Raw genomic sequence first — 18,870 nt, 5'->3', positions numbered from 1 at the left:
ACACCCTATGAAGAAAGGCTGTTAGAGCTGGGGTTGTTCAGTGTGGAGAAGAGAAGGCTCTGGGGAGACCTTATTGTGGTCTTTCAATATATAAAGAGGGCTAATAAGAAAGACAGAGATTTTTTACCGAGGCCTGTAGTGAAAGCACAAGGGGCAACAGTTTAAACTGAAAGAGGGTAGGTTTAGATTGGACATAAAGAAGACATTTTCACAATGAGGGTGGTGAGCCACTGGGACAGGTTGCCCAGAGAAGCTGTGGATGCCCCATGCTTGGAAGTGTTCAAGACCAGGTTAGATGGGGCTTTGAGCAACCTGATCTAATGAAAGATGTCTCTGCACATGGCAGAGGGCGTGGAATAAATGTTCTTCAGAAGTCCCTTCCAACACAAACCATTCTATGATTCTATGATTCTGTGGTTCTATGATTATATGATTCTATGAATGAAGGGAAGCATCTTGTATTTTGACTACCAGAGAAAAAGTATTGTGCTGGACAGTGTATAGTTCTGTCTGAGTAGGGCATTTCTGATGTTCTTATGTAAAGTAAGAAGTAATAAAAAAATGAGATAAAAAGCATGTCCAATAACAGACATTTTTTGTGGTTTAGTAGACAAATCACACCATAATGAAGAGAAAAAAGAATGGGGAGAATTGCTACAAGAAACAAAGGAATCAGAACTGTTTCTAACACATAATTCATTCTGTACTATTTTTGTCAAATAAGAAAAAATGAAGGAAACCTGAAATATTTTAGAACATAGTATAAATGATTTAATTTTCTATAGTTATCATTAAAATCTTCTTTAACACTTTTATTCTCTCAATTTACATCAACTACAAAAGAAAAATAAACAATATTTTGGCATCTGTTAATTTTCTTAATTTCCTTGGGTCAACAGTAGACAATATAAAAACGCTGTTCATTTTGTAGTTTCCCATGGGAAACTTATGAATACTTTTAATATGAAAAACAACTTTTGGGGGATGCTCTTCTGCAGTAGCAAAGTTAGACATTTTTCTGACTGATTTAGCATACTTTCACAAAACTTCTTTAGAAGCAAAAGTTGTCTTAAAAAAAAAGGAAGCAAACTGGTCTGAGTAAAAATAGAATTAGTCGACTAATTTGTATTATGAAAGCTATGAAATAAAGATAAAATAACATCTGTAATAAATTTCTAAAGAGCTTTAGCTTCACTCATCTTTTAGAATCATTATATTTATTTAGTGCTATACATGTGATATTGAATAAAACATTAGGCTCAAATGAGACATTGACAGAATGCAATTTGGTACTGAAATAGCCTAAAAAGAATGTGCAAAATTCCAGAATTTTCAATAAGATGAGGATAAATTAGCAATGCAAACACAAAACATAGGGCTTGTGATTGGGCTTAAGCTTGCAAAGGTTGGGTTTTTTTAAAATCCTTTTTATAAAGAAATCACTTTGAATTTCATTTTCTAAATAATAACAAATTTGAGCATATTCCCTGACTCCAGCTAGGCAAAGTATCAAGTCTCTTGAATGTGAAAGCAGGCATTTTAGGAATAAAACCTAAAAGTAAAGTTAAGCTCACGGTTCCACATATGTATTAATGGTAGCTAAATATAACTTTGTTGAAAGCAAAAAGCTAAACAGCATTTCTGCATGTGCCACTGCAATATGGATCTGTGAAATAAACAACTCATTTAATCCATCGTGGTTTAACGTTATCATCTACTATTTAAATATAATGTTGAGTTTAAGTATAATTCAATATGTAGGAATGTAATATTGATATAGGATCAGGTTACAGTTTGGAGATCTTTCCTTTAGTGAAAAACAAGGGAAAGTGTCTCAGACAAAACCCGTTGATTCAGCTTTGAGCTGGGAAATTCAGAGAGACAGAAACCAGAAGGTTTTGTAATTTAGGTATAGTTCACATGATTATCATTTCAGAGCAGAAGGTTGCAACACATGGATGTGAGTTGCTGGTTTATGCTATCATGGTTGCTCACTTTTTATTCTTTTAAAGTCTGTGTTCTGAGATCAGATTTCAGAAGACAGGATGCAGATTACTGTTAAAAGTGCTGTACAATTATCAGTGAAGTGGAAAAATATATGCTCGTCGTGTAATGATTTTTTTTGTAAATTTATTCTTAAAAGAAAAAAACTACAAATCAGCATTTCACAATAAGTGATCTGCCTTTAGAGGAATTTCTCAAATTACGGTATTTTCTTTGTTACATATAACAGAAACATCGGTGATTTATAATAAACTTTTTTTTAAAACAGGAAATAAACAAAATATTACCTGCACTGTACATAGTGGTTTGGTTTGGTTTGGCTTGTTTTATTTTAAAGACCTAATTTAGAAAATGCATTTCTAGGACAGGGAAAAAAAAAAAAAAAAAAAAAAGGAGGTTTGGAGATTTTTGCCTGATTCCAGCTAGCATGACACTTCCTTACTTTCCACTGCTATTTTATTTTTAGAATACCATACTCTCTGAGCACGAAGCACTAAGTCATCACATCTCCTACAATTCTGATAAACTGAATATCAGACACCTCATTTACATATAGAGACATGTATAAAAAAACCTCTGCAATAAGAGAAAGGAAAATCTACTACTTCCATGACTGTAAAACTTTTCTTAACTTCCTAATTTGTAAGTTTTTTCTTCCAAATGAAAAGTGCGGAGGGACAGGGAAAACAGAAGGATTTTGAAGCAGTATTTGCCATCCATTTGCAATGCAGGAACGCTTCCTCTAACATGGCAAGTTTCATAGCCCTCTGTGTTTCGGGGAGTAGTAGTTTTCTCACTTAATTTCAGCCAGAGCACTCTAAAGCAAACTAGTTTCTTGATGTTACTACAATATTAAGGTTAAGTACCTTATAAAAGCTGTAGATAATCATTCACTGTATAGATATTACTTCCCACCTTTCCCTTCCCTCATCAAGAGAGGAGTATGGAAGCTATATTTATAATGCTCTGAATCCTGAAGCTCATGCCTCCACCTCCCTTGTTGAAGATCGTTATTGAGTAGCTGAGTTACCTGTGCCAAGCATTTGACCATCATGCTTTTCCAATTGGTGTCTATCATGGAGAATCTTACCGTTAAAATAATTTCTCAATCTTTATTGCTTTCTTCATTAGTGTCTGTGTATGTACAGTAAATTTCATTTTAAAGTGGTTTGTGCTCCATTCTGTAGCTTCTCTGCAGACAACAGCAAAAACTTTCCAGGCTACTGTTTCCACACAACTTTTCTATACCTTGAGTAAGAACATGTAGGCTACTTCACAGAGAAGGAATTGAAACCTAGGGTAGGATGGCATTTGGGACACTTTTCTCTGTAGGCTGATTAAAACTCACAAATGACAGAAGTGAAGGTGAGAGGAAAGTTTTGCTTATGGTTGGTTACAATTTTGTTGGAGAAGCCTCAGCTAAAGTCATAAGACCTTTAGTTTTTGTACTACCTAAAGCTTCTTCTAGAAGCAAAAAGCCTAAAAAATCCCTTAACACTGGTCCCAAAACACAGAACAAACCTCTCTCTTTGTTCATATAAATATGTGACGAAACCCCAGCTGAATTCTTCCATTGCATGATTTCAAGTTCCTGTACAGACAATTCCAAAGACAAATTCAGGCAATTTCAAAGAGATCTTATGGCTGGTTTTAGAATATTTTTGTGATATACAGCACTTTTATTTTGGCTTTTAGATGACTGTTAATCATGGAAATGTTACAGAGCACTGACAGAAGCATGCCTTTTCTCACACAGCCACTGAATGGCTGCTATACCATACCTGTGCTATAAAGATGGGAATTTGTGCCAGTAGATCACAACAACTACAGTAAGCAAATGAATACAGCCAGAATCAAAATGTAGGCAATGGTTTTGCTACATGAGCAAAGCAAACATTAACAGTTTTGTAAATTTGAACATTCATCTTTGCTTTTAAGTTTTCAAGATAAAGATAAAATTATTTTTGTGTGTGGTTTAAAAGTGACACCAGTTATTGTTGATTTATTTTATGTCATCTCAAGCATACCTTTATTGTGAATCATCTCTTTCTTAGCAATAGTTGCTGTTAAAAGCTAATCTAAGCTCTCCACTGATTTCTCATATAGGCATCAGCCTGCCTAGAATCAATTATGTTGTCAGAAGCATAGCATTGGCAAGCAGTGTAGATAGGCAAAAGATCCACCCACAGACAAATGCAGAGAGAAAAATATACAGATGTGCAAGAGTACGATATTTTTTAACTAACAGACATTTGAAACAAAACCCCAATAAGTTCCCATAGCATTTTCATTGCCATTAAGCATAGTACTTGTAGTATGTTGCCAAGAAATCATTGATATTAAAGGTCATGACTAGATGCTAACAGTCAAGTAGTGAATTAGATTTTAATGATAGAAAATATGGTCTACTACTTTAAAGATACATGTATTATGTTTTATGTGTGGTCAGTTAGGTTATTTTCCTATGCAGTTCAGCTGGAAATTTCAGATGATAACAGAAGTGTTAATGTACTTATTGGGGGCAAATTTTATCTATATCTTTCTGGTAAAAGTTATGTGGTAATACAGAATGTCTCCTCAAATTTCATGCTGGCAGTTACCACAAAAGATTGAATATAAGCACCCAAGCTGGCTATTTTTCTATAAGAAGAGCATTTTCTTTTTGGCTTAAAGGCTCACTAAAACCAAATGTGATAACAGACAAGAAGTTGCTCTCAAGTCGTATTGCTCTTCTCTTCAAGGACTGAACATTTATTGATATACTTCAAAGAGTCAGCCTATTATTCTGTTAATATTGCTGGAAAAGAGATGAGTGCAGAGATGAGAAGGAGTAATAGCAAATAAGGGAGGGATAAAATAACTGTTTTAAAAAAGTCTATAAAAGCTTAAGACTTCCAGCTAAACAAAATCCCCATAAACATTAGAATTCCTGACAGCTGCAAGAACAAGAATCTACAATGGCAGTAGCCAATACTATACAACACTGAACCATGTAATTTACATCTTAGTGAAATTAAACATAGTATAATGGCTTAGCTCCCAGGCAACAATACTATTAAATTTGCTGTAGCAGATTATGACATCATCTGAAACCCCAGGATACACTTTCAAGCCAGCTATTATGCTTGTAATATGTACTGCTTTTCTAGTTAGTTTTTCATTTAATTCATTGCAAGGATGTCATGGTTTAACCCCAGCCGGCAACTAAACACCACACAGCCACTCGCTCGCTCCCCTCCAGTGGGATGGGAGAGAGAATCAGAAGGGTAAAAGTGAGAAAACTCATGAGTTAAGATAAAGACAGTTTAATAGGTAAAGCAAAAGCCTCACATGCAAGCAAAACAAAACAAGGAATTCATTCACTAGTTTCCATCGGCAGGCAGGTGTTCAGCCATCTCCAGGAAATCAGGGGTCCATCACATGCAACGGTTACTTGGGAAGACAAACGCCATCATTCCGAACGTCCCCCTTCCTTCTTCTTCCCCCAGCTGTATATGTGAGCACAACATCATATGGTCTGGAATATCCCTTTGGTCAGTTGGGGTCAGCTGTCCCAGCTGCGTCCCCTCCCAACTTCTTGTGCACCCCCAGCCTGCTCGCTGGGAGAAGCAGAAAAGGCCTTCACTCTGTGTGAGCACTACTCAGCAATAACAAAAACGTCCCTGTATTATCAACACTGTTTTCAGCACAAATCCAAAACATAGCCCCATACCAGCTACAATGAAAAAAATTAACTCTATCCCAGCCAAAACCAGCACAAAGGATTATATTTTTTAATGGCTGCACATGCCATCTGGCAGAATGGCTCTAGAATATCTGTGAGCCAAAGTAATGTTGCTTAGGGAACAGAAGTGATGTTACTGTACGGGGAAAGCACACAGAGGTCAGTAAATGACTTGATAGCACTCAAACCATACTTGTTATACTGGTAATAAGCCTTCCCCTAATTTTTCTTAGCCAAGATTAAGAGACATCATTTAAGAGATAAATAAGGAGCTCTTGTGCACCAAGATCTGGTGAGGACCCTGGATGGAAAGGAAAGCATGGGTTTTCCTTCTTGGCAGCAGCACCACAGTCTCACCTAGGAGGTTTTTCTGTGATCAGGGAACCACTAGTTCAGCTGCTCATTGGTCTGGCCTCTGTTTCTCTGATGATCTGACAAAAGTAGTTCCACAACATGAATAATATCAAGATGGGTGGGGCAAACTGCTGTAAACTATATAGTCTTGCAGTGACAAGAATAATGATTAACATTATGACCCCGTAAATATTTATATACATGCTTAACTGTACTCATCCCAGGAGTCAGTGAACCTCCACAGGGAGTGATGTTGAGTATGTATGTAGAAATCTGAGACAGGTTCTCTTCTTATCTTAAGGGCAATATTCAGAAATGTCTAAAATCAGCAGGATCTAACTTACTGAATTTGGCAGCCCCATCCCCTGGTTTTCTTGCCATAAACTGCAGAAATTGCATGCCAAAGAAAATTTATATGAAGTACCACAATGTTTCAAAGTTATGTAATGCTCTAGCTCTACAAACAACTGTATGTATTGTGGCAGTACACTCTCCACCCCCCCGCCCTGCCCCAACCTGCCAGCAGGAAATGAAAATTCTCCAGGCAGGGAGAAGGGGAAGGAAAAAAAAAAACCCTAAACCCTAGAGGCCACAGGTTGAAATTTGAACTGGCTAATTGAGACATGCCAGGTACACTGAGGTGACCTTCTTGGCCAATAGGGATTAAATGGCCACAGATTTGACAGGGGTATAAACGTGGTCCCAAAGGAGGACACGTTGGCAGTCCTCCTTGGAGCAGCGGGTCTGCAGTCAGGGACTCCCTCTTGGGTCAGGGCACCGCCCGAGGTAACTCCTTGAGGGGAGAGCCCTCAGCTTTTAGGTAAGTGATATGCACATTTTGGAGCCATCATTTTTAAATCTTGGGGATTCTTGAGTCAGCTGTGTAGTATTAATTCTTTTTACATCATGGAGCCTGTGGTTTTATAAAATGTTACCGGACTTCCAACTAACTTTTTACTGAAGAATAAATCTCAGTTTTAACACCTGTTGGATTTGGTTATGTGTGCATCCATAACAGGTATGTCATATTGTTATGTCATAATACATATATAACTTGTAATATTTACATGAATCACATAAAATTGATTACAATTTCCTTTTATTTTTATGTTTAAAAGTTTAAATTAAACATCGAGATGATTTATTTTTTATGCATTTATAAAAACTACTCACTGCTAGAATACACCAGTAGACATTAAACCTTAAGTACTGGGACCTTAAAAGTAGCAGAGTTTTATGCATATTCTAGTTGAGCAGAATAGCATAAAGGGTATGTTGAGACTTCTGATTCACACCTTACAGAAATAACAAAGTCAACAGTTTAACAAATTTCTATCAGAAAGAGCAATTAAGGTATTTCCTGAATTCTTTACATTTCTGGGGGGAGACAGGAAAATTAATAAGGTAAATATTACAATCTTTGAAATATTACATCACAGTAAATTTTTTTTAATTTGAACAGTTGTCTTCCATGTATCAAACCCAAGAATTAAAACAACAAGTTATCCTCTGTATCCCTAATTTTATGTAATAAAAGGGGATACTGGTGCTTTAAAGAACAGCAAGTTGCAAGCATGTGTGTGACTCAGCAGAAATAAAACAGCAGTTACAAGCAAGGCTTTCCTTTTATAAGTAAAGGCTACATTTTCTACATTTAATCATTTTTTCCTGTTGATTTCAGCAACACTTACACATGCCAGCTGCCACAATGCTTTTCTGAAATTATTGGGTTTTTTGTGAAGTCTATCAGTGTTACTGGATAGAAAAGCTCTGGAAAAATTTCTTCACTGGCAGCTACATTAAGGAGGATTGTGTTTCTTAATTTCTAGTGAAAACTAGGCATTTTAGCAAGGCCTGTTCTTTAAAAGATTCACAATTCACTAATAAACTGTCTGGATTTATACTGTATGTCTTTTGTCATAATCATCACTAAATTATTGAAAATGTCAGCTGGGTACTCAACATCTGTTAGACATGTGAATGTTGCTCATATATCATGGAGATCAAAGAAGGGTGTGCAGCTCTGTTATCATTCAAAAGAGGTGGAGACTTTCTCTTTTTTATTGAATGCAAAAGGCATTTGCCAGTGGCCTTTGAGAGATCTTAATGTTGCGACTAAATAGGTGTCAACCTAGAGACTAGACATAGATCAGAATTTTGAGAATACATAGATTTTTATTTTGCGTTGAATTTAATACAGTCTATGTCATCTGTCTTGTCTCTTGAATCACTGCTTCCTCCAACTAACTGTCTAACCTGACTATTTGGGATCCAGAGCTTTTTTCTCTGTAACAACTCTTGGTTTGACCCAGGTATAGTGACTGAGGAAAAAAACAAACTTCCTGGATATGGCTTAAAGATAGGCTACCAGCTTTCCATGTAATTTCTGACCGGCTGAGCTGTTCCTTCATAAAAGATCACTATTGATTTTAATGCCAGGAGTCTACAGACCCAGTCTTTATTGCCCCTGAACAAGTTTATAAAAAATTACTCCCTTGTCCTTCCACATACTTGGCCAATCCCAGTGCCTTAATTGGTTAATTAGTTAGCTAAATGTGGATATATTTTTCCTCCTTAGCATTCACCTGCCAGAAAGGTATTTCATTGAAATGCGCCCTCTCTTTCATCACTGAATCAAAGGTATCAGTCACTCTGTTGATAGTTTGCCTTTTGCACACATAGTATCATGAAAATAAACATTCAAATTCAGCCATAGATTGATGTCAATTCATAATCAAACTCACTAACTGTGAACTAACTGTGTTCCCTTTTCAAAGTTTCCTGTGACATAAACAAAATATTTTTCTAAGTAGCAGTAGTAATTGAAATGTAAACTGATGTTTTCACATCCTTGCGTGCCTGCAATTATGTTATTAATCCATTGGCTTCTAATGAAAGTAATGAGTAAAAGTAAGTTCTCAACTACCTTTGTTACCTTTGTTCAATATCTCATAGTGATGCTTTTGCATGTTGGACTCAGCAGAGTGGTAGAATTAGAATCCTTTCACTAGAAATAACCAGAGGATGTGCTCTAAGAATGCACCTAATGCAAGAACAGACTAGAGGTGGTCTGAAGTCAGTCCCCCTTCAGTGCCTACAGAGTCTTCAGTATCAGCTGTCTCCCTTTGCCAAACAGTCCTGTTGGCCTGCACCACTGGGTTAAAGACATAAGCTAAATTGGCCTACTAGATTCAGAAAGGTAATTTGGTCACTCCATTGAAATGCCTGTTCCAAACTGCTTTTAGTGGTTCAAGCAATTCAAAGGGGCTGTAAGTGTAGTTTCTGACCAAAGGTTAATGAAGTGCATATTTCCTACAGCTCCTAAGAGTAGTGAGGTATCTTACAGATCTTGCAGCTGCCACCATTATCTAAGCAACTGCAGTTGATACATCCACTCTTTTTGTATGACTTCTGTCACCATCTAAATACAGTTTCTGCACAGACAGAAATGTTTGTAGATAGAAACAGTGTGTGATTCAGAAGAGATGAGTCTGTTGCAATTACAACAGGAAAACTTCCCATGAGATTTTTATCTCTCATCTGAATAAAAACCAAAGTTAAACAGAAGTAATGCAGATAAATCCAGGGATGAACCTGGAATTCACCATTGTTCCATCCTTGTCATTGGTTCTTCCACGTTTCTGTGATAGTACCAAAATCCTAGTTCCTAAAGCATATAATAATAAATAAAAAAATAAACACAAACACCACCACCCCACCCCCCAATAATAGAAAAATCTACATCTGTACAAGAAGGAGAAAAAATAGTTACATTAGCTCAGCATACTGTAGGACAGGTAATACCTTTGTAGCCTATTGCATAAACACAGAACTAGTAATTGAAAAATGTGTTTAGTAGAAAAGAAACAAACACATCTATGAGAGCCTGATGGGCAGCTGACTCTTCCTGTTATTGTTCGCAAAGTTGCTTTTAAGCAGGCTTATAAGAGAGGCATTACAGAGATCCAAAAGCAGACAGGTATAAACAGTGAAACCAATGGCCATAAGCATAGCCAAAAGAGATGATCCTTTCACCCTAGACCGCTTCCTCTTTTACCTCCCTCATTGTAAGCAATACAACACACCGCTGAGTTATTTTGCTAATTTTCTGATATTTTTCCTCTTATTCCATTTATTCTTTGCTAGCCATTGGTGTTGAAACTGATGTTTGTAAAAGCGATTGAGTTGATTAATAGATATTTTATACATCTGGTATTTCCTCATAAAGACTGGTAAACTTATTTCAATTATCATACCACCAACAAGGATGCAATCTGTTCACAATGGCTGTTTACGAATGGCTGCTTTGGGTAATGACTGTTTTCTTAGCATGGGAAATGAAATATAATATTATTAAACAGAGATATGCAGAATGGTGTGTCAACTTATCCATCTTCCTGATGTTTATAGGCTTAATTTTTTACAATGTTTATTTTATTTTATGGGACCAAACGTTAAAGTATCACTTATTTGAAAGGATCTAATTTCTTTTATTTTTGTTTTAATGTCCTTAAATATTAACATCCACAAATTCATGTGCAATCAGTGCAGAAAACCTGTGGTAGGTACTCTATTAATTCTATTTAGACAAACATGTTATAATGAGAGAGATAATGAACGAAGGAGTTTGGGTTTTTTTAGGCGAGGTATGAAAGTTTTTACCCACAAGGTTAAGGTTTTCTTGTTTGGTGGTTTTGTTTTAACAAACCACCTGTAAAATGTCTTAAAATAATGCTTGATATTCTCAAAACTGCCATGAAAATTCAGTGTAGGTGGGAAAACAGGAAGTGCATGATTAAGACTGTATGGGTGAAGGGGAAGACATGAATATTGTAAAGATTTTACACATAAGATTAATTAGAAGTATGTTAGACTAATACCTCAGTGGCAGAAAACACTACAGTACAAATTCAGCCTCTTAAAATTCATTGAAGAACAACTATTTATTTTTGGACATGGGAAGAGTTTTCAAACCTAACCACCACAAAATATCTTTTTAGGTTTCAGTAAATAATACTTTAAATGCTAAATATATCAGAACACTTTTATAAACCACTTATATGTTTTTGTGTTTCAGATACTCAGATATTTAAATCTATCATATGCAGACTTGAATTTCTATTCAAGTTTAATTTGGGGTAAATCAGAGAAAAGCATGCTTTTTCAAATCACAAATGGGCACTGAAAATATAAAGTCTTATAAAATTTTTAAGATGTTTAAAAATTAAAGTTTTTAACAGAAGTTATCTCCGAAGGAAGACAGACATAGAGTTTCCAACAGATATTACATAGGTGCTCTTGCTGCCTGCCAATACAGACGCCAAACAATTTAAGAGGCAATGCTTCCGTTACCTCCTTCCCTCATATCCAGAAGATGTAGGTTGAGTTGTTCGGTGTCTACCACCATGTACTTTAACCAGCTTAGTATGTAAACCTTGCCTACTAGTACTGATATCTCCTTAAATCAGTTGGCAGCTTTGACCTGCACTGTGAAGCAGCTATAGCTCTTTATGATAAATGTGGCTGTGGTTCTGCAGCTGTTTAAATACCATCTCCTTCCCTCTCACTTAATTGTTTTTGAATTACTTGGTTCTTGTTAGGCTTCAGCTTCTCAGCAGCGGCTTAATACAAAGCAATAGCTGAGGATTTTTCATAAAGGACTATAATTCTGGTTACCTAAGATTAAATAGTAGGAAACACTACCTCTAAAATTACGCCACTCTAAACATGCCACATCACTCTGAATTTTGCCTCCAAAAACCTTAGTTTTAGTTCCAGTCTTTTGTAGTTGTAATGTGGCAGTTTTATGAAGTTCCACTGGCTTCACCAGTGCTTACCTAAACTCCAATGACTTCAGCTACAAACACTACCTAAAATGATGTATCTTTGCTTATCAGATGAGGCTGAGTCCTCTTGACTGTGGTTTTTGATATGAAATTAATGAGATTTTTAGTCTCTATTGCATAGCCAAAGATGCTGGAAGGGCAAAGAAGGGAGGTAAATAGGACCATTTAAAAACAAGCAATGAATTGAATTCATTAAATTTATTGGGTGAAACAATTTAATGAAGAAAAATACTAATTAAATTATTTAAATCTAGATTGCAAGTAGTAATTAAAAAGACAGTTGCTATGCAACCAAAAGGATTTTTGTGACAGAGTGCAAAAATATATTTGTTAAGTAGGCTAGTATTTTGCTTTGACCTTTTTCAGTCACACACTTGCCCAGACTGTCTGTAAATGTATTTTTTAGAATGATAACATCAAAGATACCTGCAACATTAAGAAAAAAAAAATGGCTATTGAATCAGTTAATGACTTTTATTACGTTTAAAAGGTTAAGAGTAAGGAATTTATGAGATAAAAATAAATACATAGATATAATTATGTACATAATTCATATGCTGATATTTCATCAGGTCTAATCGATTAATTTCTATCCCAAACACAGGTCTTGATCCTATAAGACATGGGAACATTAATTTTCATAATGTAGTGTATGACCTAACCCTGCCCTGTCCTGAAGGTATTAAATAACAAATAAATCCCTTACTCGTATCAGAAACCTAAGGAGCTGTTGTTCATAATAACTAGGGACAACATTTACTTATCTTGGAACATCTGGAGGAAACCGTTCCTTATCCTGGAATACCTAGACTAAGATGGAGGTTGGTTTGTGCTAGAATTTCCATTGTTACACGTGAAGATCTCTGATGTGGTCATCTAATACTGGTATATTGGAGAGAGGACACCAACATGCAGGTAAACAGTGACACACAAAGAATTTTGTTAGGGTACATATATATATCTATGAAGACGAATAAATTGTGTCCAACATATTTATATAGTGCTCCCACATATTGCCCAGTCAGACAATATCAAAATCCCTTGATCCACTTTGGACCGTGCTGTGCAAATGGGAGGGAGATTTGGTTTGCTGGTCCTGAAGGTCTCTGCCCAGTGGTAAAGTCTTTTATTTCTCGAGGTTGATTACACACTTTATGACCAACCTGAACTCAATTTTCTTTAATTCCCATTAGTTCTGCATTTAAATCACAAAACATTAAACACATTCTATCGTCAGTAGTTTCATTTCCACTGATCTCGTGACAGGAAAATGAAAGGAAACCCAAACTGGATCTAACCAATTGGTATCTGACCAATGCTGAATCACCACCACAACCCTGTATCCCAGAGCAAAAGTCTTGCCTCTGGTTAATCCTGCTCTCTGCACTGCTGCTTGCTTCCTATTCTTACTTCAAATTTCCAGTAAGAGAGGGAACAACAGTGATTCTTAACCAGAATGGGAGTTTTTCAGATATGAGGTACTACAGACATTTAATTTGCCCTTTTCTTTCTATTTCTTATGACTTGTTTAATTTCCAGACATAAATTTATTTAATTTATGTTTTACTTCTAGTTGCTCTTCACATAACCACTCAGTATAGGCCCTAAAGCCTCTTTTCAGCTGCTGGAGCAGAGGAACTATGAGATCTAACGCCAAAGTCTATCAATAAGGTGGAAAGCTTCCTAAAAAGACCTCTGGGAGGTTTACTTGTCATGACACACCACTCTAATGAACTGTGAGCAGAAAGGCTTGTAAGCATCTATGCACGGTTACCCTTGTATGGACAGAGTCTGGGTGGAAGTGCTATTAATTTTTTTCTTTTTCCTTTCCAGAGATAAACACTGTTACAAGGATTTCATTGTTTAGTATTTCCTTGTAAAGATATCGCCTTTGATTTAACATTACTTTTGTTTAGGACCATTTGAATGAAATGAAGAATTCATGTTTACTAGATAATATGGAATTCATTTCCTGGATAACAGACTATGCTCTACAAAAATTCTGTAGGTTCTCTCTATGTATTAAATACTGTTAAGCATACAGCTCTATTAAAACAGATGCAGAGAGTGTTTTAGGGGATCAATCCCATGCCAGAGGAAATTGTACCTGTTGATGTCAAGAAAAGCGACAGTATATATTGTGTTTTTCAAGAAAGAAATTACGGTAGTGCACAAAGAAATCCCTGGGCTATGAAGTAGTAAAATTGTAAAGTATGCACGTCTCATATTCCAACAAGAAATAAGTAAGAACTGGGAGTTGAGGGTAGAAATAAGACTAAAATTACACTGACTACAAAAATTTTACAGAATAATGAAAAAATAATCTTTAGTCCACAGGGATGTGAAATTATAGCATATCTAAGTGTCCCTGGCTATCTTCTGTCTGGTGTTTACATCTAAAATGAAGTTTTTTTCAGTATACTTAGTCTGTCCTAAACATTTGCCATATTACAGTAGGTAATATAGATTGCATTTTTTCTACAAGGACATATACACAGCCTGAAGACTCAAGCTCCACAACTAAAGTTAAATATTATTAATATTCTTTACCTTTTAATTGAGTTATTGATAAAGTAAGATTTACTGTAGTCAAATACAGAACTGCAAATTATTGCCAAAATACTGAAGTTAAAAATTTACTTTTGAAAGGATATATTAAAAAAGCTATTCTTTTTTCTCTAGACAATTTCACTGCAAGAACCGAGCTTCTTATCACTAAAATATGGCAGTTAATGGGTGTTTCCAATTCTGAAAATGAGTTATAAATACAACACATGTACATTTTTATTTGTGTGCCCTGATAAACTCAACTTTATCACAAATCTGTGTAGATAAAGCAGGTTCAGAACTATTATTAGTCAGAAGTACCTTCTTCCCTCTACTTTGGCTTAAAAAAATTATAAAGTTTTAGAAAGACAAAAGAGTGTGTTCCACTGCCCAGTGAGGTTACAACTCCCTAAAAACTTTCTGTTTTCATGGGCACCAGATCAGATTTGAATATGAATAACAGGAAAACTTCGGCAGTAATGGAAAGATAAGCCTTGGAATACGGCATTATGCTTCAGAATTATTTGCAAGCTTAGAAACATAGCTGATTATTTTACATGAACTTTTATCCAACACACCTCTGACAAGAAGAATCCACAGTAGTTCTCTGTATTGTGGAAGAAAGATTTTGTTCTGACTGTAAACCTTCACTGTAAACTACCATAGTGAATAACTGCCAGACACAAATCATAAGAAGAATCACATTATCAAGCTTTAATACTCTTGGCTTTGAGTAAACTAGTTGAATTATTCAGTAGTGAAACGAGCTTCCTACCTCAACTTTGTGAATTCCAATTCCTGTTAAAAAAGAGAGAAAGAAAAGGATTTTCAGAGAAGGAGGCAGAGAGGAAGACATTTGACTTTGCTTAGCAAATATTTCACAGAAAACAAGTCATCAACAACTTTAATAAGAAGACAAATTACATCAACTACAACATTGCCCTTTTATAAACAGAAAGTAAATAAATACTTAAATTTTTCTATATGTAGTCTCCAGCTGTAAGAAGTCTTTGCACTTTATCAAAACATTTTTCATGACAGCTTACTACATAAAGTATTCCCATAGGTGGGAATGAGAACTAAGAGAATCTGTGATCCAATTTGCAGATGAACAAAGAAATAAAAAAAAAAAAAAAAAAAAAAAAGAAAATTGCAGTTCAAACACACTTCTAAAAAGTTAGTTGCCTGAAGTTTTATCCCTGTCTTTAAAACAACTATACAATAAAACTAATCAACTTTTTTTCAGTCAATAAGTAGTTCTCTAAGTTTCCTTTGTATGTAGTTCTCTAAGTTTCCTTCACAGTCTTTTTGTCAGTCATCCTGATCTCCAGTTCTGAGTTGCTATGAGTTCTGGTATTATTTTGTACCCTGTTGTTGCTGTTACACTTTGCAAGCACTGTCAGAAGTCTGGGAGAATAAGGAGCAAAGGTTAGGAAAGAGAAATTATAAAAGATAATTTTTAATAAAATATGCATAAAGGTGAAATATATTTACTACAAACCATAAATAATTTCAAGAGATTTCCAGAAGGATTTAGATGTGGTTAGCCCTTGTAAATTTCCTGAGCTATGTAGCATACAAACCACAGTCATGACTTTTTCCATAAGGAACTTATTGTCTCATCTTTAGCTACTTCCTTGGAAGAGGAATGAGAAAAACTTGTAAGGCAAGTTCTGGATAGACCAAAAAATTGAATGGAAAGTAGGGTTTAAATCCTTCTCCCCTTTTTGATGATCTCAGACACTACCAATACTAAAATATCCACATCCAGCTGCATCTTTAAAACCTTCTAAAGTAGTTTGTCCACCAAACTACATTCCTCTGGGATGTTATATTTTTCTAAATATTAAGAGTTGATTTAACTCTTTTTATAATGTTTGTTTTCAGACAATAAAACTAAAGCAGCAGAAACACTTGATTTGACATGTTTTAAGAGGGATTTAGAATATAAAGAAAAAAGAACTGCCTAATAGATGGCTGCAGCTGTTAGTAAATGACCAGATAAAATCTCTACACAGGGGAAAAAAAAAAAAGTCATCTGATTTACTGTTATTTTTATTTTTTTTTTAATTTTCTCATCAATCAACAGCTTATACTTGACAACTTCTTCAAATCTGTATTTTGGACTGTAATCTGCAACAGATGATCATAATTTTACTTTCTGTAAGAAGTGTCCTGTAGAAATAGTGTTCAGAAGGTTCAGACTCCTGCAGAAAGCCACTTCATATTTACGATGAAACAACCCAGATGAAGATTGCCTTCTTTCCTATTAACACCTCTGCAGGAGACCAATTATAAAAAGAACCCTTCTTTTGTATCCTCTTGCTGACTCAATCTAACTAGAGGTGCAACAATGTCAGAAAAAATCTCAAAAGCTTAAGAAAAGGAGCAAGTTTGTGGAATTAGAATTTAATATTTTTTATGAAACCTGAACTAATCTCATCACCTTCAAAACTTAATCTTGCTACTTTTATTCAAAATGTTGTTTAGACTCAATATCTTGTCTCCCTCCTAATATTAGCTCTCTAGAGTATTTTACTGAGTCTTTAGGATCTTTATGCATTTACTTAACTTTTCTAGAAATACATCTCATAGTTTGAAAAACATTCATTTCTCGTGGGCCTGAGAATGTATGCTTGCTGTTTGAATAGCAGGGCAAACAAGTGATGTAAAATCCTGAAAAAGACTTTACTAATTTCAGAATAATTTTTTTTGCTGTGCTCCTCCAGTTCTGTTTCAAATTCTAATTACAGTTTTCAGAGGTTTTTTTTTTTTATGGCTGGTAAGATTATTTTTTTTGTTACTTTGGACTTTAGAATGTGTTAGTTTATGGGCATTTTTTCATCTTTATATCCATAGCCAGTGGGAGTCAGTATTGGAAAATTAATTTGATGGAACATAGCAGGCACATCGTGCAGATTATCGTTCAGTGAGGAGTCTGGATCATAATATGACAGAAACAATTTACTAGAAATTGTTTCCTTCCACCAAAGAAGGAAAGAGATCATTTTGTTTGATAGCCTCCTGTGTCCTGATCCCACTAATCCCTGCGTAACAGAAGAATGACAGGGTTCCAAAAACATTGCTGATAAAGAGAAAAACAAACTAAAAAACCCCAAACTAAAGTCAATACTACACTCCCTGGTAGGGTGACCTATAATGAGGAAGTTACAGGTGAAGAGCTCTTGGCAGTGACACTTAACAGATGTCATACTAGATGCTACAGGAGGGCAGGATCATTATCTGTGTATTGTTACACAGCAAGAATTACAGTCATTGAAATAAATAGAGAGTCAAGTGCCACATTCAAAAGTTTCTCCTGTTATGTAAACATATCAAACTACCACGAGTGAGAGAAACTCTTCTCAACAAGTCACTGTTCTTTCTTCCTTCCCTTCTCTCTCTATATATTTTAATCCTGACTTAGCTTGATGCAGACCAGACCTGACACCTTTTTTTTCTGTAGAACCCTACTTTGTGCTTAATCAGATCAGCCAGAAAACCATGGACAGAAAAGTACTGAAGTAAGGCTTAATTTCAAGTGAATGTTTGTTTCATTGAATTTCTCTGACATATAGTGGCTATCTCTTCTCCAATGTTCTGCCATTTTAGCTATTCACAGATCTTTTGTTCTGGTTATCAAGTTAATGAAATAACTTCAGAAGAAAACTTGTCTTTCCAAGCCTTTCCAGGCACAATTTGAATACTGTACTTGCTCTGTTATTGGAATATTGACAATCAAAGCTTCATTGCCTATGAGATCAGATTATGATTCTGGAAATGATTTTTTTTTAAAGGTTGAAATTATATTGGGCTTTAAGTTTTCTAGATAATGAGGCCTTGGATGATCTTATCATACATGCTGCCTACCTTCAGTTCAATGCTTGATCACAGAACTAGCAATCTGCTTGGGTTAATGGAGTTTGGAGTTATGAAACAAAGTAAATCCTGTGATTAACTAATGAGCAATAAAAACCTTTGGGCTAGTGGTTCTGCACCATCATCTTGTACTCATATTTGAGTCCAGATTTACAGTCTCTGCTTTTCTGACTTTATGTCTTTATAATATATATGTTCTTGTGACCCTCAATTATCACAATTTCAGTGGAACTTCACTAAGTGAATGTGTTTAGCCATATTCATTCTACACAAGAAATAAATTCACTAGGATAATTACTCCACTATTATTTCTCCTCATGTAATGACAATTAAGCCCTACAAGTAATGCAGTTACCTCTTGTTCCAATTTCTTCTCAGCTGGTGCAACTCTTTCATTCCTAAATATCTTTTTCTTTTTTTTTTTTTCTGTCTTTTTCATATTTATTCAGACATATATTTCGGTGAGTCAGGGATAGATTGGATTGCAGATTTTAAGATTTTATTCTGATTTTTTTG

General features: G+C 35.3%; 1 protein-coding gene across 25 annotated transcripts in view; it reads right to left on the bottom strand.

Annotated features, from left to right (window-relative positions):
- Positions 1 to 18,870, bottom strand: part of PTPRD (protein tyrosine phosphatase receptor type D) — a 1,286,084-nt gene that overhangs the window by 587,214 nt on the left and 680,000 nt on the right. For all 25 annotated transcript variants that reach the window (XM_041120674.1, XM_041120677.1, XM_041120678.1 and 22 more), the window contains exon 8: positions 15,251 to 15,273. The gene's annotated coding sequence lies outside the window, so the exon portion shown is untranslated. The remainder of the gene's footprint in view (positions 1 to 15,250; positions 15,274 to 18,870) is intronic.

Source organism: Aquila chrysaetos, chromosome Z (assembly GCF_900496995.4).
Source record: "Aquila chrysaetos chrysaetos chromosome Z, bAquChr1.4, whole genome shotgun sequence".
Taxonomy (NCBI): domain Eukaryota; kingdom Metazoa; phylum Chordata; class Aves; order Accipitriformes; family Accipitridae; genus Aquila; species Aquila chrysaetos.
Note: the sequence above shows the minus strand (reverse complement) of the source record. Positions and strands in the feature narration are given on the sequence as shown.